Source organism: Geotrypetes seraphini, chromosome 6 (assembly GCF_902459505.1).
Source record: "Geotrypetes seraphini chromosome 6, aGeoSer1.1, whole genome shotgun sequence".
In the NCBI taxonomy this organism is placed as follows: Eukaryota; Metazoa; Chordata; class Amphibia; order Gymnophiona; family Dermophiidae; genus Geotrypetes; species Geotrypetes seraphini.
The window spans coordinates 133,811,242-133,834,546 of record NC_047089.1 but is presented as its reverse complement, the minus strand read 5'-3'; the positions used below and the strand labels follow the sequence as shown (position 1 = coordinate 133,834,546).

The 23,305-nt window shown below is 42.9% G+C and overlaps 1 long non-coding RNA gene across 1 annotated transcript; it reads right to left on the bottom strand.

The window, feature by feature from the left end:
* Positions 1 to 284: 284 nt before the first annotated feature.
* Positions 285 to 23,092, bottom strand: LOC117362977. The gene is made up of 3 exons (XR_004539944.1): positions 22,965 to 23,092; positions 19,566 to 19,651; positions 285 to 370 (listed from the first exon to the last, which is right to left on the bottom strand). It is a non-coding gene; the product is annotated as an uncharacterized LOC117362977 (long non-coding RNA).
* Positions 23,093 to 23,305: the final 213 nt, after the last annotated feature.

Here is a 23,305-nt window from a genome sequence, read left to right as displayed (position 1 = left end):
TTAGGTATCATCTGCAGAGGCAAATATCGCTTTATTAGATGCCTGTATGGAACACTGTTAAAGGCTTTGCTAAAATCTAAATACATCACATCTAGCGCACTCCCTCTATCCAGTTCTCTGGTCACCCAGTCAAAGAAATTGATCAGATTTGTCTGATAAGACCTACTTCTAGTGAATCCATGTTGCCTCTGGACATATAATCCACCGGATTCCAGAAACATCACTATTCTCTGTTTTAAAAGTGTTTCCATTAATTTGCTTACCACAGAAGTCAGACATACTGACCTGTAATTCCCTACTTCTTTACTTCCACTTTTGTGTAGAGGGACCACATCCACCCTTCTCAAGTGCTCCAGTACCGCTCCCGACTCTAAAGAATCATTGAAAAGGTCAGTCAGCGAAGCCACCAGAAGTTCCCTAAGTTCCTTCAGCACCCTTGGATATATACCATCTAGCCCCATTGCTTTATTAATAATAATAATAATAATAATAATAATAATAATAACTTTACTTTTCTATACCGCCAACACCCAAAAAGTTCTAGGCCAGGGGTGTCCAACCTGCGACCTGAGGGCCGCATGCGGCCCCATGAAGGATTTTGTGTGGCCCCGGTCGAGGGCGATGCAATGTTTTCCTCTGCTGCCCCTGGGTGTTTTCCTCTGCTGCCATCTTGCCGCAGCATTTGAGCATTTGTGCGGCCCCAGAAACATTTTTTTCGGCCAATGCGGCCCAAGGTAACCAAAAGGTTGGATACCCCTGTTCTAGGCGGTTCATATAATAAGAGGACTGGACATTCCAGTGATGATACAAAGCACACAGAGAAGCAGTACAATATTGCAATAGTGAAAAATACAATAAGAAACTATAACATAGTCATCAATCAAGTAATGAATTTTTTGAACAAATAGGTCTTAACCAATTTTCTAAAGGTGCAATAAGATGCAGATTGTTGAATCAGGTCGTTTAACCATACTTGAACTTTACCTGCTTGATAAGCCAAAGATTGATCCAAATATTTTTATAAACGGCAATTTTTGGAATTAGGAAAAGTAAATAAACCAGTATGCTGAGTAGGCCTAGTCAAGCAGTACCATTCAAAATGAGAGAGGAGATATAGTGGAGCTAATCCAAATAACATCTTATAGCAAATACAGTCAAACCTCGGTTTACGACAGTGGTCTCAAACTCAAAACCTTTGTAGGGCCACATTTTGGATTTGTAGGTACTTGGAGAGCCTCAGAAAAATAGTTACTGTCTTATTAAAGAAATGACAATTTTGCATGAGTTAAAACTCTTTATAGTTTATAAATCTTTCCTTTTGGCTAAGTCTTAATAATAATATTGTAATTTATAGTTAAAGAGGCATGAGAATCTCAGAGAGGGTGAAATCCAGAAGGCCTTGAGCATGCGCAGATGCTCAAGGCTCAGCAGCAGACTGGCGGCAGGCACTTTTATCACCGGCGGTGCAGGGGTAAGTACAGGGCCAGTCGGGGAGGGGGGGGGAGAGGCGATAGCAGCGCCGGTGGCCTCGGGTGGAGCATGGGAGTCGGGGTGCGTCTGGCAGGAGTGAGCCAGCACTTGAGAGTCCCAGCAGAGGGGGTAGTGGCATCCGGGGGGAGGGGGGCAGCGTCTGGGAGCAGCAGAACCAACAGTGTCCAGTCGGGCTCTGTTGCGGCGGCGGCGGTGGCGGCGTTTGCTTATCTAGCACCACCCGCAGTGAGAGGCAGCCAACAGCAGCAGAGGAGGAGAATTGGAGGAGCCGCGTGGATGAGTCTGTGGCAGAGGCAGCGGTGGAGGCGTCCCTAATGGTAATTAAGTTTTTGGGGATGTGGAACGAATTGTTCAAGTTTCCATTATCTTCTATGGGGAAAGTTGCTTTGATATACGAGTGTTTTGGTTTAAGAGCATGCTTCTGGAACGAATTATGCTCTTAAACCAAGGTACCACTGTACAAGCAAATTTGAAAAGTATTCTTGCTTCCATTTGCAACCAGTGCAGCTGACGGTAATAAGAGCTGACATATTCCTATTTTCCTATTTTTTAAATAAATTTATTTATCATTTTTCAGTAATATATCAAGTATCCACTTGTACAGAAAGATAAAGTTAAACAAGAAATAAATTTATGTCAAATTATAATCTAATAACCCAACAAAATTATCTTAACTTTAAATTCAAGTCCTCAATATTGATCCAAAATGTAGAATCAGTGAAGTATAACAACAAAAGTGGAAATAAAGAATTAACAATTATATTGGCTGAGACAGGAAACCAAACAATCAGATTGAAAGTGCTTCATATTCCTTCTCCTATTTTCAGTCGAGCCACTGACAAGAAGGTTGTCAGCTGGCTAGGATCAAAGAAAACATATTTTTGCATTTGATGCACTATCACACATTTGCATGGGTGACGAAGAAAATAAGTCGCCCCAAGAGCTATAACACCCGGCTTTAACAACAGAAATTTGCGTCAATGTTTTTATGTATCTCGTGACAGATCTGGATACATTTGTACTTTATACGCTAGAAAATTTTTTTGTTTATTTTTAAAGAAAAATCTTAATAGACAGTTTTTATCCGGTGCTAAGGCAACTGTAAGAAGAAGTGTTGCCGGCTTTGCTACTTCCCTATCTGGAAGTTCCACCAATGTAGATATATTAAGCGGTTGTTGATCTTCATCCTTTGACTTTTCTTCCCTTTTAATAGGTAGATAATTCACTTGGGTGAATGGCGGTAATAATTCTTCAGTAATTTCCAGCACTTCCATCATGTAGCGTTTCAACATATCTCTTTGAGTTACTGCCACAACTCTAGGGAAGTTAATTAGTCTAAGATTATTGCTACAAGAGAAATTTTCTAATATCTCCGTTTTTCTTCTTAAATCAGTGTTGTCTCTCACCAGTGTTTCTGCAATTTGTTTAGAAACTTTCATTTCTTGGGAAGAATTTAATATTGAATTTTTCAAATCCTGTAAATCAACTTTTATATTCTTAATTTCACTTTCTTGAGTATTAATTTTTTGCTCTAAATAAAAGAGCTGAGGATTTATTATTTTGGTTAAATCCGCCAAAAGATCCCAAATAGCTTCAAGATTTGGGTTTCTTCAATATAAAGGGAAACTTTTTAGAAGAGTTAATATTCTCACCAGCTGTACTTCCTTCTTGATTGCAGCTCTCCTGCTCACAGACAAGCTGTGGTGTTGGAAAGTCCCCAGAAGGTAAAGGAATACCCTGTGTATTCAGGGATTCCATCTCCATGCTCCCCTCCAAGTTCCCATCAGCCTCAGGGAAGAGTTGAACACCGACATCCGATGACTCCCCCACCTGTGGGGAGCTGGAAATCCAGGGAGGGGGAAGAAGCACTCCAGCGTCGGGATCTAAGATGGTTCCAGGGCCCAAGGGGATCACCTCCGCTTCGCTCCGGCGCATCTCCAGCGGGCTTGCCGAAATCCCATGGTGTCCTGCATTCGACACAGGAACTCGTCCATTCTGCCGAGACCGGTCGGGTCCACATGCTGCGAGGCTCCAGCGGCACCGCGCCCTCTCTACTTTGGTATATTAGAAGTAGGTAAGGTAAAGGAAGATAATTTAGGCGAGCTCTCTAGCGCGAGTCTAACTCAGCCAATGGTTAATCCGCCATCTTGGGTCCCGTTCCTATTTTTTAATCTGAAAATTAAATGGACCGCTGTATTTTGGATTAGCCTTAATCTTCCTAAAACAGTTTTATAAGCTCCCAAATAGATTTTATTGCAATAGTCAAGAATAGATAAAATTAATGCTTGAACTAGTAATCTGAAAGAAGTAGGGTCAAAGTATTTTTTGATGGAACGCAACTTCCATCAAATGCAAAGAAACATTTCTTTACAAGCATATCAGTATGCTCCCCCAGGGTTAAATGGCGGTCAAGTATGACTCCTAAAATTTTAAGAGACGAGGCTATTGGATATTCTTGTCCTCTTAAATAGAGAATTTTATCCTTAATTTTATCGTTGGGACTAGCCAAAAAGAATCTGGCTTTTTTCAGTGTTTAATTTCAATTTAAATTCAATGGTTCATTGTTCAATGTGATTTAAGATAAAAGTAATCTGATTTTTTATTTTAGTGGTAAAAGAAATGACTGGTATCAGTATTGTGATGTCATCAGCATAAATGTGAAAGATTACATTTAAGCTTTGTAAAAGATTGGCCAAGGAAGCAACATAGATATTGAACAAAGTGGGTGATAATTGTGAAGCTTGAGGTACCCCACAAGGGTTACTCTAAGAACTGGAGTACTGACCATTGCTAAAGACTTGATACGATCTTTTTTCCAAGAAACCCTGAAACCAGTCTCAAACTTTTCCAGAAATTCCCATAGCATCCAAACAACCCAATAGAATCTCATGATCCACCAAGTCAAAGGTGCTGCTAAGATCAAATTGAAGTATTAGTGCACTAGTGCCTTGGCTGAATAAGGAGTGAATATGATCAATCAAAGAGGCTACAACCGTTTCCGTACTGAAATGTTGTCTAAAACCCAATTGGTGAACATGAAGAATGTGAAATTGTTCTAGATGTTTAACTAATTCTAAATTGACCAGACCGTCCATTTTACAGAACAAAGGTATACTTGCAATGGGTCTGTAATTTGTTTTAGTAGATGTAGATTCTTTATGATTCTTTATAATAGGAGTAACCAAAATATGACCCAACTCATTCGGAAAAGCCCATTCATCAAAGAATAACTAATCCATTGAAACAGATCTGCCTTGAAGGTAATTTTGTCCCTGGGGCAATGAAGGAGTAAGCGACTTGTCCAGGGTCACAAGGAGCAGCCCTGGAATTCAGTCCCACAGCCTCAGGGTTCTGGGCCAACAGCTCTACCACTAAGCCACTCCTTACCTTAAAGGGAAGGGGGACAAGGTCTTAAATCAGCGGGGAGAAGGGGGGGGGGGGGAGCAAGTGGAGAGGACACAACACAATTGAAAGTTTTCTTAGCACATGTAATCTCCTTGGTAATAATCTGCAGAATTCCTTAAGAGCTTCCTTCAGCTGTTTCTGATCTTTCTGCAGGGAGTAAAATGCATTGGGAGACACTAACATGAATCATGAATTCCACTGCCACAAATTGAGTTAGTACCTGCGCCAGGAGTGGAAGGGATTTGGGATTTCGCTCCAGGATCTTTTTCAATCAGGAAAGGCTGAGCTGGGTTTTGTTCACATGCAGAACATAAGAAGGTGCTCAGCCTCCATCCAACAAGATTGGTATCCCTGGGGAATACCTGGCAGATGTTACAGAGCAGGTTGGCTCAATTGCTCCCTGTTCTTTACTCCCAGAGAAGGTGGCAGTGCCCAAGCTTATCTACTAGTTGTTAATGAATCGGTCCTCCAGAAACGTGTCCAAACCTCTCTCATCACGGCTAAAACACTTTGTGGGAGCACATCCCTCTCCCTTCTACAACAGGGGTGTCCAACCTTTTGGCTTCCCTGGGCCGCATTGGCTGAAAAAAATTTTTCTGGGGCCGCACAAACACTAACACTAGCCGATGAACCAAAAAAAGGTTGAGCAGGTCCCAAATCTACAATCACTAATATAGAAGATGTATATATTTAATAATAAACCTTCATTAAAGGGACACTGTGGAGAGGAACCCAAAAAAGCAGTAATACTTACCCTGACTGAGTGATCCCTCCATGTGCACCACTGACAGTAAGAGCAGCCACGGGCTTCCGCATCCCCACTCTGATGAGCAGGGATGCGCGCTCCTGGTTCTCCCATTCACTTCTATTACAGCTACGGTGAGCGTCTTCAGAGGTGAGCCTCATCAGAGCGGGGATGCTGAATCAGCTGTCAGCAGTGCACGTGGAGGATCGTTTAATCAGGGTAAATATTACTGCTTTTTTGGGCCTCCCACTTTGAGCTTAGGCTCCCTCAAAATGAATATCTCCCCTGCTGTAGCTAGTAGGGATCCCCCCAAGCCTCACCAACTGACGGCCACCTCCTCCACATCCAACTTCCTAAGTTCTGCAGCTGGCAGCAATATTGCAGAGCTGCTGCCTTCCCTCCTCCCTTCCCCTCCCCCCCCTTGGCTTTCATGCATGCATGAAAGCAGTCAGCTTCAGTAAGACGTTACCTCACTGATTTGCCAAACTTCATTCTGTATGATTACACAATATTTTCAGGTCCTCAGCGGGCCACCACACACTCAAACCATCTCATTGTGCGGGGCTTTATGCTCCACTCGTCACTGGACCCAATGTATATTTTTATCTATGCATACTTCATAAATATTGATTTTTTAAGAAATTTTTTTTATATAAATATATGCTAAAAGTACTTAGCTTGTGAATTCGACGCTAATTGGGAGGGTAGAAACATCAATCACCCAACATGTTTCGCCCATGTGAGTCAAGGGCTTTATCAAGGCTCCCTCTCCCATTCATAACCACTGTCTCCCACCATTGCGTCTAGAACGAAAAAAAACCCGCTGAGGACCTGAAAATATTGTGAAATCATACAGAATGAAGTTTGGCAAATCAGTGAGGTAACGTCTTGCTGAAGCTGGCTGATATATGAGAATATTCTTCATTCAAATTGGCTACATTTAGTGCCTAGGTTTTCATTGCATGAAAGCAGTGGCAGCTTGAGAATATTGCCATTGGCTGCAAAGCTTGGACAGTTTGAGTTGTCAGACTGGAGGAAGATGTCTTCAGTTGGCAGGGCTTGGGAATCCCCACTAACTCAAGTATTTATAAATTGCACACAGGTGGGGTAGAAACTTTGGTGCCCATCCACTAAATTTGGGCTCCAGTCCCTCCCCCAAATCAGCTGTATATGACTACACCACTGAATACAAAAATAATTGTGATGCACATATCCCAAAGCTAACATATTCCAGTTAATAAATTCAAAATAAAACAATTTTTTCCTATCTTGTTGTCTGGATGTTTTGTTTTCCCAGTTTCTCTTTCTGCTTTTTCTTTATCTTCAACTAATTCTCTTTCCAGTGTCTGCTGTCCATTTTTTTCTCCTCTTCTGTCGTTCCATTTCCTTCTTATGCCTATCTCCAACGTATTGATTTTTCCCTTTCAGCTTTCTTAACTTTTTCTTTTCTGCCTCTGTCCACTCAAATCTTGCCTTCTTTCTCACCCTTCTTCTTTTTAAATGTTCAGCTACCTCTCAATTTTCCATCTTCTCTTAGTCCCTAGCTCTCCCATTTCCCATCTCACTCCTTTCCCAGCCTCCTATTCCCTTCTATCTACTCCCCATTACCACATTTCTACCACTGTACTCACTGCTCTCTCACTCGTCATCTCCCTTTTGACCTCATCCACATGGCTCACCACTTTCAGAATCCCCCTCCCTCTCTCCATTGGTCAGGCTATAACTCCCTGTCCCTTTCTTTCCATTCCTAGCATCATCAATCCCAGTTCTCTTCCCTCCTGCCCTTCCATGGTTCCATCTCTCCTCCTCTATCTCCACGGACTACATTTTTCTCCCTCTCTTTTCTGTTTTTCTTCTTCTCTCCCTCCTTGATGCTGAACAATGAAATGGAGAAAAAAAAGAGAGATGCTGCTTCTCTCTGCCTTCTATCCTTTGCCTTCCATCCACAGGCCTAACATTTCTCCCTCCCTCCTATCCTTAGATCCAACTTCTCTCCCTTTCTCTTCCCAAATGCCCCCATCCCATCTCTCCCCCTGTCTGCCTGCCTCCCTTCCCCATGTCCACCATTTCTTCCTTTCTGTTGCCAACAGTTCTCCCTTCAAGTATCTCTTTCCCTCTTCCTCCACACCACCCCAGGTCCAACTTCTCTCCCTTAAGACCATTGCCCACCATCTCTCTCTCTGTCCTCTGTTTCTGGCCCCATAAGCTCTCCCCTCCAGGCCCAATCTGGCACTTCTTTTAATACCCTCCCCCCAAAACCCCCCCCCCCAACATCCAGGAGGCTTCCTCGGCCTAGCATGTTCTCCCCCTTCTCTTTGCGACCATGCAGGGCAGGATTAACCAATAGGCCAAGTAGGCATGTACCTAGAGCCCGAAATGGTCAGGGGGGGTCCCAATGAAGGAGGGCATCAACATTGGTTTTTTGCCAAACGGTGATGGGCCCCTCCAGCATCGATTGGCAATGCGGCCCCCCCCATCGACAGAAAGTAAGACAAGCAAGCAACTTGGGTAAGAAAGGCAACAGGAACTGTAATTGTGCAAGCGGTGCTGCTTCCCCAATGCATCCCTCTGATGCAGCTTCCTGTTTCCGCCTGGGCGCATGGTGGGGTGGATCAGGGGGCCCAGTGTACTTGTGTGCCTAGGGGCCTTTGACGAATTAATCCTGCCCTGCGCCCATGGATCTCTACCTCACTCCTCTCCCACCACCATGTCCAATAATTCTCTCTGTCTCTGTCCCTCCTCTCTCTGCCCAACAGTTCTCCTCTTTCTATATCTTCCCAATTGCACCATCTCTTTCCCTCTCTGACACCCAATTCTCCCTTTCTATTATCTCCCTTACCACTGCATCTCTTTCCCTCATTCCCTCCATTCTTCCATCTTATGGCTCATGCTCCCCTCTATCTTTCCCTTCATTCTGTGTCCTAAGTTCATGCCCCTCCCTCCTTCCTTCCATCATTTTTCCTAAGTTTATGCTCCCTCCCTCTCAAGTCTCACGCCCTTCTCCCTTTCTCCTTTCTGGACCGCGGTTGTTTACCTTTTTCCTGCTCCCTCCTCTGTCTTGCAGCGTTCACTCAAAACCACAGGCAGCAGCTCCCACGCGCTTCCCGCGGCTGATCTGGAAGCGTTCCCTCAACACGCCTGTCTCCCTTTCTCCCTTCTAGGCCATGGATGTTTACCTTTTTCCTGCTCCCTCCTCCGTCTTGCAGCGTTCACTCAAAGCTGCGGGCAGTGGCTCCTACGTGCCTCCTAAGGCTGATCTGGAAGCATTCCCTCCGACGTCACGACATCAGAGGGAACGCTTCCAGGTCAGCCGTAGGAGCCTGCAAAATGGAGGAGGGAGCCGGCAAGACGTTAAACAGCTGGGGGCGGCAGAAGGAAAACACTGCATTGTCGTCGAGCGCGAGTGGGGCTGCACAAAATTCATCACGGGGCTGCATGCAGCCCGTGGGCCGCTGGTTGGACACCCCTGCTCTACAGCTTCAGTGTACATTTAGTGATGAAACTCTTTCCTCAGTTGTGGTTTAAGTATGGCATTTTTCTTGTAGCGTTGCTTCTAAGGCTAAATAAACGCTCCCTATTTACCCTATAGACTTCTATTGTATATTTTCTCTGAGTTCAAGAGCCCCAACCTTTTTAACCATGACTTAACTCGATTTTCTTCAAAAACACAATGCTTCCTCAATTCTGTGGCACCTATACACAGCTGCTTTCCTAAATCACCAGACCCCGGTGCTTCATAGAGGACTCCACTGTAAGGAGATGGACATACTGTGGACAGGTCACCCTGACACTCTTACACCATCCATCAAACCTTGAAAGGAACCAGTAACAGGCCATTGTTGGGAACAATTCCCAAAATGCTTCAGCATTCACCCTCACCTCAAATTGATCCTGATCAGCATGACATCGAAGCAGGTGTGAAAGCCACACTGGACCAGTAAGCTGGAGGGAATGGACACCTCTGAGCAGGACTGCCACCTGCAGTGTTGTGTGTGTGTGTGTGTGTTCATGTGTGCGTCTGTGTGTGTGTGATCATATGTACGCCTGTGTGTGTGTTCGTTCATGTGTACTCCATCAGTAACAGTATATAACACATGTCCTTTATCAGAATAATTCTCCAGCAGTCTCTCACGTCCTCTCATAGAAGCAACAGAGATAAACTGTGTAACTCTACAATGAAGTGGGTTTGTAAAAAAAAGCCCTATGGAATAGCAAGAACCAGTAAACCCCAGAGTGCCAGGCCCCAATTTAAGGGTCCTTAACCTCAGAAGAATAGGCAGCGTTAAAGAAGAGATTAAGTCTTTATGGCCTTACGTGGAGGGAACATCTTGGCTCCCTGAGGTCCCCAGCAGAGAAAAAAGGAGTAGGAAGGACCACATGATGTCTCCAAGGCTCTCAAGTGCTGATTGAACCATCTGTCTCTCAAGTTCTCTCTCCTCCTACCCCTGGTTTTATGGCACGCATGCTGGGATTTCATTTCCTACTCCACCAATCACTTCTGCAGTACATCCCACATCCCTTCCTTGCCCCCTCCTTTCCCAGTGGCCCCAGATGCCAGCCTGGGACCTTGGTGGAGGGCGTCTCGCTCAGCTTCCTCTAAATTTGGCAGAGGCTAGTAAAATATCACCATTACTATGTGGAACAATTGTGAGCTGGGAAGGTTGGGGATCCAGGCAGCAGGCTGACATCTACACTTCATTAAGTCTGTCATACGAACGCTAAGAGCTTTAGATATAAAATAAGAATATTCCTCCCTCCCGTCCTGATAACAGTTCAGAAAGAAGTGTAGCCCTCTTGCTAATGACTCACACCTAAATCTCACACAAAGTATATGCTTAATTTTATTAAATACAATACACTATAGGAAGCAGCGGGGAAATCTGTGCACAGTAAAAACCCAGAATGAGCCCTGCAGAGTCTAGTATGAAGCAGGGGGTCCTCTAGCAGAGCAGTAGTCGATTGGCTGGTAAATGACACTTTTTTGGATCTTGACCGAGTACTGCAAAGCTAACCAACCCTACCCGAGAGCCAGACAATCAAAATTCCCCTCAACCACTCAGGAGTTGGGAAACCAGGCATGATGCCTTCTGACTGTGGTGGTGGCGGGAAAGCAGGTTAAGCTCAGTAGTGGGGAGGAAGACGTTGGTTCCAGAGTGGCAGGATTCTACCACTCCTTATCCTAAAAAGGAGGAAAACAGGAACAAAGGCATCTATGAATAAACTTCTCGTCAGAGCTATTGTATGATCTAGCTTAGTGGTTTCAAACTCACGGCCCGCCAGGTATTATTTTGAGGCCCTCAGTATCACAAAGAATGATTCCCCATGGAAAACCCATGCCCCTTTATTTTAGCTAGCTCCTCATGAACACAACCGTCTGAAAATTGATCAAGGTTTACTCCTCCTCCATCCCTATTTACGTTTGTCTTCTGCGGTCCCACTCCCGGCGCTTCAGCCGTGAACACAGAACAGAAATATTTGTTAAGCAATTCAGCCTTTTCTTTATCAGCTCCTACGTATTGCTCCCCTTCATATTTGAGTCTCACAATGCCTCTTTTGCACTTCTGCCTATCACTGATATTTATAAAATATGTCTTGACTCCCTGTTTTACTATGTCAGCTATTTTTTTCTTCCATTTGCATCTTTGCTTCCCTGACTACTCGACCAGCCTCTCAACTTTTTTTTCCAGATATTTTTGCTTGTCTTCCTCTTTCTGGGATCTTTTGTAGCTTATGAAAGCCAACCTCTTATTCCATACCTTCTCAGCTACTATTTTGAGAACTAAAGTGGCTTTCATTTCCTTTTAATAATAATAATAAATGGATTTATATCCTGCAGTACCTTGCAGTTCAAAATGGTTTACATCTAGACAAAGCTGTCAGACAACAGCGAAAGTACATATATTAACATGCCTGAAATACATCACTAAAATGATTTAGAAAAATTTATGATATAAGTAGGTTTTCAAAGATCTTCTGCATGATTGATAAGTAGGAGAAATCATTAGCAGTTCACTTGTAGTTTTACCCCTGATAAGATAAAGTTCTTTTGTAAACACATCCTTTCAACATAGGAAATGAGAACAGAGAAGATCCACGTATATGTTGTAAATTAGTAGAAAATACCTTGCTGCAAAACCTAACAACATCTTGGAAACTTAAAATATTATCCTGGCTTCCACCGGTAACCAATGTAATTTTATAGTATGGGATAATGTGTTCAGATTTTTTTTAATCCAAAAATTAGTCGAACTGCTGTGTTTTGGATAATTCTTAGTCTCTTGATGTTTTTTTAAATAAGATTCCAAGGAGATAAAATTACAATAATCCAACGTACTAACTTACTTTTACTTACTTACCTCACAAAAAGGTTTTTCGTCCTTACAATAACTACTTTCAGTTTTGCCCACTGCATTTCTACTCCTTCCAGACATTCCCATCCAGACAACAATTCCTTGACATAATCCCCAATCCGAACAAAGTTTGTTTTAAAAAAGTCTAGAACCTTTACTTTTGAATGAGCCCTCTCTATACCCGTCTTAATATTAAAACATACCATGCAGTGATCACTGGATGCAAGATTATCACCCACTGTAACATCAGAAACACTTTCCCCGTTTGTAAGCACCAAGTCAATTATGACCCCATCTCACATGGGTTTCATTAGCAACTGCTGGAGCAGTTCTCCTTGTAGAGAATCCAGGATCTCCCTACTTCTAGAAGACTCTGCAATAAGAATACCCCAATAATCAACATCCGGCATGTTAAAATCACCTATTTGTAAAACTTCCCCTTTTTTAGATATATCCTGTATGTCTACTATTAAATCTCTAACCACTTCTTCCGCCTGTGAAGGAGGCCTCTATATCACACAAGTGTAAATATATTTACCATTTCCTCTTTCCAAATTGATCCACAGTGTCTCTTCCTTGCTCTGAAGATCTGACAATTGTGTGGATTTAATATGATCTTTAACATATAACTCTACTCCCCCCTCCTTTTCTTCCTACCCTGTCTTTCCTGAACAGATTATAGCCTGGTATAACTATATCCCAGTCATGGGTCTCTCTGATCGCCACAATATCCAACTCATCTTCTTCCATCACAACTTCTAGTCCATTTTTTCAGGATGATGCTTAGGTGAAATATTGGTATATTCTTTACCTTACTTTGCTTTATCCATTTTTTATATTCTGCTTACACCAATACGGGTTCAAAGAGGATTACAGAAAGATAAAACCAATAAACTAAATCTGGAAAATGAAGAATTACAATTACATTGATATGGTAGCCTAGTCTTTTACACATAAAGTAAATGATTATTTGGTAATATTTATGAAACAGAGTAGTCTTAATCCTCTATAATAAAACCCTAAGCGTGCATGTGCGCTTAGGGTTCCGTGATCCCTGCCACTGTGCTGTGTGCCTCCATGCTGAATTTGATTTGCAGTGCGTGGGGCAGCTTGTGACGGTTTGCGGCACGTGGAGAGATTTGAGCGGCAGTGGCGGTTTGACTCCTGTGCTGCCGCTGCCGGGACGCCTCTTCTCGCCCTCGGACCAGCAAACGCAGCAGCCGCGGAGCATTTGCTAGGTTGGCCCACTTCGATAATGCGAGGTGGGCTGGCCTATCAAAAGCCCCGAGGCTGCCCGGGCTAGCGGATACTGGACAGGGGGAGCAAGGAAAGGAGAAGGGTTTATTGGACAGGCGGATCAGGTAAGGGGTGCTGCTGGACAGGGGGGGAGGTAAAAGGAAGGGAGAAGGCCTACTGCAGGACAGGGGGAGCAGGGAAGAGGCGCTGCTGGACAGGGGGAGGTAAAAGGAAGGGAGAAGGGCTACTGCTGGACAGGGGGATCAGGCAAGGGGTGGTGGTGGACAGCCGAGGAAAGAGAGAGACAGAAAGACAGACAGACAGACAGAAAGCAGCCAAGGAGAGAGAGAGAGAGAGAAAGAAAGATAGACACACACATCTATTCTAGCACCCGTTAATGTAACGGGCTTAAAGACTAGTTGCTTAATAAAAAGTAACATAGCTAAATATATAGGTCTGAACTATTAGCACCTATTTTATGGAATTGCCCCTTTGAAGTATGTTAGCCCAAGCCTCTACTCATTACACAATGTAGCAGTTCAACAAACCATCATTTAATTTAGTTGGATTTTAGCTTCTGCCTTTTTATTGGAAACTCAAAGTGAGCTACATCCAGGTATTGTACTTTCTTCTCCCCAGATGTCTTATATGGGGGGTACTGAAAAGTTCTCAGCCCAACCCAGAAGGGAATGATGTGAACCATGAAACTTACAAGTTATTCCACATTTTCCCTCCTAAGTTCAGCAAACTTAACACATCATGTCTGAAGTTTCTGTAACCCTTCCAAAAAAAATACTTTGCTATCTGGTCACTGAAATACTGCTCCACTGCTGCAATCACCTCCAAATCACTCGAATTGTCAATCTTTCAAACACTTTCTAAGGTCTGGAAACAAAATAGTCAGATGGAGCAAGATCTGGTGAATAGGGTGGATGATCATGCACTGAAACTCTAACTGCATCAAAACATCATCATTTTGCCAACCTTATGAGCAGGTCTTGCAAAAAGAGAACTCCTTTTCACAGCTTTCCTCCTTTAATTTGTACAGCAAGTTACAGTAGTATTCTTCATTAACTGTTTGGACCCTTGGAAGATAGTCAGTCATTACAACACCTTCCTGATCCCCCCAAAATGTGGCCATGACCTTTACTTTTGACTTTTGGGTCTTGAATTTCCTTGGAGAACCTGAGTTCTGCCATTGCATGGACTGTTGCTTTGTCTCAGGATCGTAGTGGTATAATCATGTTTCATCAACAGTATCTAGTTCCAAAAAGTTGGCACCAGATTGCTGAAAATGCTATAAAATCAACTTGGAAGTGTCCACTAGTTGTTCCTAGTTTTTTTTTGCGCGCATTTGCCTCCATAGATGCTGCTTTGCTATCAGTACATTTACCCATATTTACTGCCAGTTTGTGTTTAGTCATCTACGGTAGTGTCCATTCATCCCCTTATGAAGGCATCTATGGATGCTGAAACTGGGATCCTAGTTGCAACATTCTAGGTATTCCCAGACTTAGCCTTCTTTGACATCACAGGTTTTGGATCTCTTTACATGCCTTTATATCCAAGATGGACATTAGGATATAGACTTTGTTTTTAGTTTTTATTATTTGTACAATAAAGTAACTGGTTGAATATCCGACATCTCATTTGCCTCTTTCCATTGTACTTCTGTGCTATTTTTGAGGCTCAATCAATGATCTGAAACAATGCCAAGACATAGCATTACGACTCTGCAAATTGGCACTTTGCAAAATAAAATAACTCTTTTTAGCTGCAATGGCAAAATACACTCAGAATTTAGGAAGTTGGTTAGGCTGAGAACTTTTGAGAACCTCTCGTAATTTAAGAGTTGCTGTATTTATGTGATCAAGCACTCACTTACACACTAATAATGCCTGCTAATAGTGATAGCACACATAAGCCTAGTAGCACATTTTAATTAATCTAGCCCTAAGGAGGGTTAAGTGACTGGTCCAAGATCACAAGGAGAGGCAGAGAGATTTGAATCCTGGCTTCAGTTTGAGGTTCATCTCTAATTTTCCACTCATCTCTACCCAAACATATTGCTAGGTACTTCATACTAAGAAATGGAAGAAGGTCATCCATTTGGATGATCTATACTTGTCCATATACTGTAAGATGATTCAGAAGCATTGGACATTTAAAATTATGAGCTTAAACTTATTTATGAGTAGGTCCTTTGGTAGAAATGCCAATCCTAGTGGCATCCCAGATTCAGATTCATGTTTTGAACTGCCAAGAATCTACATGTTGACAGTTTGTTGTCTTAGAAATGTCAATCTAGTGGATACCATGCGATCCTGTAACTACTGTATAGTGGCACACACGAAGAAACAAACATTTAAAAAGCTTAGAAATCATTGTGTTTAAATTATGAGACCTAAAATAGCACAGCTGTGAACCATCTGGCAAAACCCAGGCTTTTCATAGACTGGAATAAGAAACAGCAAGCTTAGTGCTCACTGGAGTGAAAGAGTGCTTACTCTTTGAGATAATGGAGCCGAACGCAAGAAAAGGATGATATAGTGGGTCATGATGCTTGATAGGAAAGACAGAGATCAACACCAGGGCATAGTTTCCGACATGTACAGTATTCTATTGATTTCTTAATATGAAACAAAATTCATTCCACTGCTTTACAAATACCCTGACGGCCCTAAGGAAGCAACAGCCCTTTATGCACTGAGGTAGGCCGATTTGTATTTTATGTGCTACCTTCCGTGAGGCACTCTGTTTTTCCACTTTAATATTATGAGAATCAATAATGGATGTCTGTTAGAGACTACTGTATCTCTGCTGCTAATCTCTGTCTGCTAGCTAGCAGATGTGCTCCGCTAATATTTTTTTCCTGCACTTTTTTACACTGTTTAGAATTCTGACTGAACCTGTGTTGAAACTAATATTTCAATCACTTCGTTTATTGCTATATCAATGTTTTATTGAACTTGGTGCTTGAAAAGATACTGTAGAATCTGAAGAGCTGTACTTTAGTGCTGAGCCTCTTTAGATAAAACTCCATTTGTAGAAATGAGATGTTCCAAGTTGCTCATGTAAGTTGTTTTACAGCTTCAGATGCTATCTACTCAATTTCCTGGCCAAAAGATATTATTTTGTAATTTGTTACTGCACAGAACAAGAGCGTCAAACTCTAACCTTCGAGTACTATCAATAGGTTTCTTTTCTGTACAATGTGTGTCATGACTACATGTGACATTTTTTTTTCCATTTGTTTTCTAGTTCATGTTCAGCTAACATATATGGCTATTATGTAAGTTAGATCTTTTAGTTGCTCTCAGGGTCATAGTTTGACACCGTGGCATTAGAACTTTTGTTGAAGACTTCTTTGGGGATCTGAAACATTTCTGTTCTTCCACCATGTTGTGTATAAAACAAAACAAGATTAGAAGATACCTGTTTTTATTGGACCAACTTAATATATATATTTTTGACTAGCTTTCAAAGGAAAAGCCTTCTTCAGGTCAGAATGGGACCTAAACTACGAGTAGCATGTCAAGGTAAAATTACCCGTTTTAGGGGGAAAGTTATCAACATGGGTTACTGGGGTTTTTTTGGGTTTTTTTTTTTTTTTTAACCACATTGGGTTATTTTAGCACAGGTCTTATTGCATAAAATGGGAGTGTGTGCAAAGCAGCTCTAGTTAGTTAGTTAGGTGCCATCGACTTGTGCTCCAGTCCAAGCGACTTGATAAATTACAGATCTAAAAAGAGATTGGTTTTGTGCTAGTCTGGTAAGGTCCTCCAGCATCATCCCCATGGTTGTTTTCAGTATGTCCAGCTATCTGATTGCTGGTTGCCCTCTTCGCCTGGCTCCTATGATCTTCCCAAACCTAATGTCCTCCTTCAATGATCTCTCTCTTCTGACAATGTGACCAAAATAAGACAGTCATAACTTCATCATTTGGGCTTCGAGTGACATAGCCAGTTTGATCTCTTCCAGAATCGATTTGTTAGTTCTGGCAGTCCACAGTACGCATAAAATAACCTGACTTTACAGTAGCCCACCTCCCTCCCTCCAATATAGTAACATAGTAGATGATGTCATATAAGACCTGTATGTCCATCCAATCTGCCCAACTAGATAAATTCATAGCATAAGATATGATGCAATGCTACATATGCATTCTTGATCTTGCTTTGTCTTTACTATTTTCAGGGTACAGACCATAGAAGTCTGCCTGACACTGGCCTTGCTCTCCAACTACTAAGGCCCCATTCCAGCTCTTCCAAATCTGTCCAACCACGATAAGGGCAGACTGCTCGGTATTGGTTTTGCTTCCCTGTTACTGGAGTTGCCATCTAAGCACCGCTAAGTTTGCCCATGTTAAAGACTTTCTCCCTTACTTGAATAAGTATTTCTGATTACAGTATATGTATAAGAAATGTATTCTGGTAAATTATATGCATAAGAGAAGCTAAGTAAGAAGCAAAGCTCCTAAAGGCAGTATTTTACATTTTAAAAGTGATATTAATTTCCAGAAGTCTAAACAAATTGCTCACTGCCCTGGCTGAAAGAAGCATTTTGTATCCTATATGTGTGCCTTGGAGGTAGTGCAAGAGCTGCCAGGGAAATTAAAAATAAAATATATGTACTGTATATTAAATTATAGATATCATAATTATAAATATAATAAATATATACAAGATTGGGAAAACACAAAAAATGTTTGGACTACTAAGATGCTACCCAGATCATGATTCCTTTTGAATCTACACAATTCTTCACGTAAATAGTAGCATTTAAAATTTGTCATTTTCACATTATGTCATAACATAACATAAAATTTTATTTATAGCTTACTGAGCCTTACTATTACTACTACTATTTATCATTTCTATAGCGTTAAAAAGCATATGCAGTCCTGAACATTTAATATTTAATAGACAGTCCCTGCTCAGAAGACAGACAGACAGACAAGACATCGCAGGGTTGGGAAGTTGCTGGTAGAAGGAATGATACAATGGGTATAGGATCTGATGGGGAGTTAAGAGTTAAAAGCAGTTTCAAAAAAGTGGGCTTTTAGCTTGAATTTGGACTGCTAGAGACGGAGCATGATGTACTGACTCTGACAGCCTGTTCTAGGCATACTGCATGGCAGAAAGAAGAGATGGAGTCTAGAGTTGGTGGTGGAGAAGGGTACAGATAAGAGGGACTTACTCAACAAATGGAGTTCCGGGGGGGGGGGGGGGGAGGGGGAGAGCATAGGGGGAGATACTGAGGGGCTACAGAGTGAGTCATTAAGAGGAGTTTGAATTGTTTTCAGAAATGGACAGGGAGCCAATGAAGTGACTTGAAGAGAGGGGTAATATGAGTGTGATGGCTTTCACGGAATAGGAGTCATGCAGTAGCATTTTGAATAGATTGAAGGGGTGAGAGATGAATGAGTGGGAGACCTGAGAGAAGTACATTGCAGTAGTCTAAGCGTAAGGTGATGCGGATGTTGATAAGGGTTTTGATAGTGTGATTGGAGAGGAGAGATTGTATTTTGGTAATATAGAGGAGGAAGCGACAGGTTTTAGCGGTTTGTTGGATCTGAGTGGAGAAGGTGAGGGGGCATTTATGATGTTGTTTAGACCAGTGATTCCCAACCCTGTCCTGGAGGAACACCAGGCCAATCGGGTTTTCAGGCTAGCCCTAATGAATATGCATGAGAGAGTTTTGCATATGATGGAAGTGATAGGCATGCAAATTTGCTTCATGCATATTCATTAGGGCTAGCCTGAAAACCCAATTGGCCTGGTGTTCCTCCAGGACAGGGTTGGGAACCACTGGTTTAGACATGTCTATGTTATATGTGGTAATCACAGGGAACAAGATTTTATGTATGTGATATGGAAAATATGCGGTATATAAATTATTTAAGAAATAAATAAATAAATAAAGATCACCCCAAGGTTGCGAGCTGACAAGACAGGGAAGAGGAGAGCGTTATCCACATAAACAGAGAACGGCAGGAGGAGGAAGGTGAGTTTGGGTGGAAAGATAAGGAGTTTCGTTTTAGCCATATTCAGTTTTAGTTAGTGGTGAGACATCCAAGTGGCAATGTCGGACAGGCAGGAGAGGTGTGACTACGGCATATTTGAAGACACAAGACTTACAGTTCACAGCGGCTCACAAAAGAGTCAAGCTGCACAAAAACAGGTCAGAATGAAACCATGTGGTAAACTATGAGTAGCATGCCATAGTAAAATAAGCTGTATTAGGGGGAAAGTTATCAACATGGGTTACTGTTATTTTACCATAAATTGGGTTCTTTTAGCACAGGGTCTGCACATGTGAAAGCCTTCTAAAATTACCTTGGAGATGTTTCATATTGAATCAGACTAAAGATTTTCATGCCCAGCCCCTGTCTCTGACAGTGGTCAATCCATGTCACAAGTACCTAGCAGAGTAAAAAAAGAGTAGATGAACAATCATTTTCCCAAGCCTATATGGCAAACCCTCATCAATATACTTATTGCGAACCGATGATTTTTTTCGGTGCTGCAACTATATGGATTATATAAGAAGTGCCTCCAAGAATTACTGCCTAGGCATTGCACTTACCACACAGTACTTTAGCTCTACCAAGTAGAAAGCTCAAAAAATAAACAAACTTGAAACTTTACTGCATTGAACCACAAAAGGGGGAGGGAGAGGGGGCGAAGCAAGTCTCCCAAGCTGGCCCGACTCCTCTCCTATCACGGAGGAAGAAACTGCATACTTCCGGAACTTGGAGGCGAGGAGGATGGCAGTTTGAGTGCAGAGCTCCTCTCCCTGGACAATCTGCCTGCTTTTAAATATCAGCAGCAGTGGGAGATCAATTGCTTTTACACCCAGCAGCAACGGGACCAACCCACCAAAAACCCACAGTCCCGATCCTGCAAAAATATGAGCTCCACCCTCCCTGCAGTCCGCTAGGAAAATCAACTGCTTTTACACCTAAGCAGCAGCAGGACCAGCCACCACTACCAAGAGCCCTTTGCCCCGATCCAGCCAGGCATGTGAGCTCCTCCCTCTGCAGTCCATTGGAGAGATCAATCTACCTGCTTTTAAATATCAGCAACAGTGGGAAATCAACTGCTTTTACACCTCAGCAGCAGCGGAACTATCCGCAACTACCAAGAGCCCACAGACCCGATCCAACCAAGAGTGTGAGCTCCACCTCCCCCTACAGTCCACTAGGAAGATCAACTGTTTTTTACACCTAAGCAGCAACAGGACCAGCCACCACTACCGAGAGCCCTTTGCCCTGATCCAGCCAAACAAGTAAGCTCTTCCCCCAGCATTCCGTTGGAAAAATCAATCTGCTTGCTTTTAAATATCATAAGTAAGAGATCAACTGCTTTTACACCTAAGCAGCACCAAGACCAGCCGCCACTATCGAGAGCCTTTGTCCCAATCCTGCCAGGCGTGTGTGCTCTTCACCATACAATTCGTTGGAGAGATCAATCTGCCTGCTTTTAAATATCAGCAGCATTGGGAGATCAACTGCTTTTACACCTAAACAGCACCAAGACCAGCCGCCACTATCGAGAGCTCCTCCCCTTATATCCCGTTTAAGAGATCAATCTACCTGCTTTAAATATCAGCAGCAGTAGAAAAACAACTGCTTTTACATACAAGCAGCAGCGAGACCTACCGCAACCACCAAGAGCCCACAGACCCGATCCTGCCAGGATTGTGAACTCCTCCCCCTGCAGTCCATTGGAGAGATCAATCTGCCTGCTTTTAAATATCAGCAGCAGTGGAGATCAACTGCTTTTACACCTAAGCCGCAACGAGACCAGCCACAACCACCGAGAGAACACAGATCCGATCCTACCAAGAGTGTGAACTCTTCCCCCCCCTTCAATCCGCTATGAAGATCGACTGTCGGCTCCGGGCGGCTTTCCCGCAGAGGAGAGAATCCTGCATTCATCGTGGGCCTCATCTGGGGCAGCCTCCTTGGAGCGGCTGGGGCACGGGCAGTGTGTCTGGGAGGGAATGCATGGATGGGAGAACATCGCAGGGGAGGAGACATAGACATCCTGGGACTGTCGGCCAAGTCTCTTCCCTGAAGAAGCCCTTTTTCTGGAAACTAAAATCTTGTTAAAATGTTTATTTTATTTTTATTTTTCCTCTAACTCTACTTTTCACTTCTCTATTACCTTCCAGGTACTTTAGTTAGATTGTGAGCCTTCGGGACAGTAAGGGAATTTTTCAAGTACCTTTCCTATTTCTAATCTTAATGTATATTTTCTGTAAACCGCTTAGAACCTAACGGATGTAGCGGTATATAAGAAATAAATTACATTACATTACATTACATTCTGTTCTCAGCCAAGCCCACTACATGTCCCGCTGACCCTATTCCCACCTCTCTACTTGACCCCATCTCTCATAATGTTATCCTTGCTGTCATATCATCGATCTATCCATTTCCACTGCAACTGTTCCCAAAGCCTTCAAACATGCAGTTGTTAAATGCTTCTCAAAAAAACCTCGCTGGACACCATCTGCCCCTCCAACTATCATCCTATCTCCCTTCTTCTATTCCTATCCAAGCCACTTGAACATGTTGTCTTCCATTGCTGCCTTGACTTCCTTTCATCTTGTCCGACTCTTGATCATCTACAATTTGGCTTTCACACCGTACACTCCACAGAGACTGCCCTTACCAAAGTCTGTGGTGGCTTGTTCCTGGCCAGATCCAATGGCCTTTACTCAATCCTGTCACCTGCCGGGGTCCCTGAAAGCTTGTGGAGGACCACCGACAGGCGGCAGCACGACCCTGGCATAGCTCCCAAAGTGGAAGACCTCACTGATGTCCCAATACTCTGGGCTTTGCTACAATAAACCACAGCGAGAGCCAAGTCAAATAAAAAATGTCCAAGGTTTAATTTGTCACCAAAAAACAAAAAAATAGAAAACCAAAATCATACAAGGAAGCACTAGCACTATCTTCCTTTTGCTCCAAAGGAAAAAGGTTTCTATCCTCCCAAAACAGTTCAAAGGAAGAACAGCAGTTCTTATATTAGGTAAGTCCATAGAAGTCCACAATAAAGGTTCTAGCGGCTTCCCCCAGCACTGAACCACACTCTCAGCAAGAGAAAACAAAACTAGTCCCAAAAAGGAAAAGTCCTCAAGAATATTCTTGAGTCCTGGACTTTTCAGCATATAATACTGTTTCTTCACCAGGCTCTTATATTCTGTATTGCAAAGCAAACTTCAAACATAAAAAGAAAAGTAAGGCATTACTGCAGGCTCTTGTCATTCCAGCAATAGCTACTCTCCAGTCCTTCTCACTGTTGGGCAACAGAATTGCTGGTTCCCCTTTATTAAATAGCTTTAACAAGCTCCCGCAGAATCCCAACCCTTAGATCTTCGGGGATCCTACCCCAATCCTGAAAGTCCCATAGAGTTTAGCAGCTAACACAGACAACACTACACAAGCTGAAAAACAAACTTCCTTCAGCCTTCCCTGGCTTGTGCACAGCTGAGGTGTAGCAACTCAATTAATGCTGCTGCAGCACTGCTCTCAGCCCGGTTCCACAGAAGAACCAAAACTTCTTCAACAACAGAAAACAAATAGTCTTTCAGCAAACAATCCAACACAAGTATCCTGATAGAGAACAGTACCTCCTGTCCTTAGTGAGAGACTGCCAAGCTCACATCTATAAATCTTCTACGTTTTCAGCGTCAGGCACATTCTCTTCAGCTGTGTCCATACTTACTGGAGCCCCTAACTGCTCTGCTGACTCTTGGGCAATGGAATCCTCCCATTCCATAGGCTCCTGTGTGAGGTTCGGCCTTTGCCTGGTCCGGAGAACCTTCTCTGCCAGGTCCTCATGTGCAGCCTCCCTTACTGCCTTGGAGAGCTGTTTAAGAGTGTTTGTGCCACTCCCTGTTCCTAGCTTTCGTGCTCTTTGGCTCCCCCCCAGGTTGCTGGGCAGAATACAACTGGGAGCCTGATTAAATCTCTTAAGGGAGCTGGGTTTCTTACTGGGACGTGAAGCTAACCTGTATTCTGGCTCCTGCTCAGTTCAGATTGCTCAGGATAGGCAGCTCTGCTTTC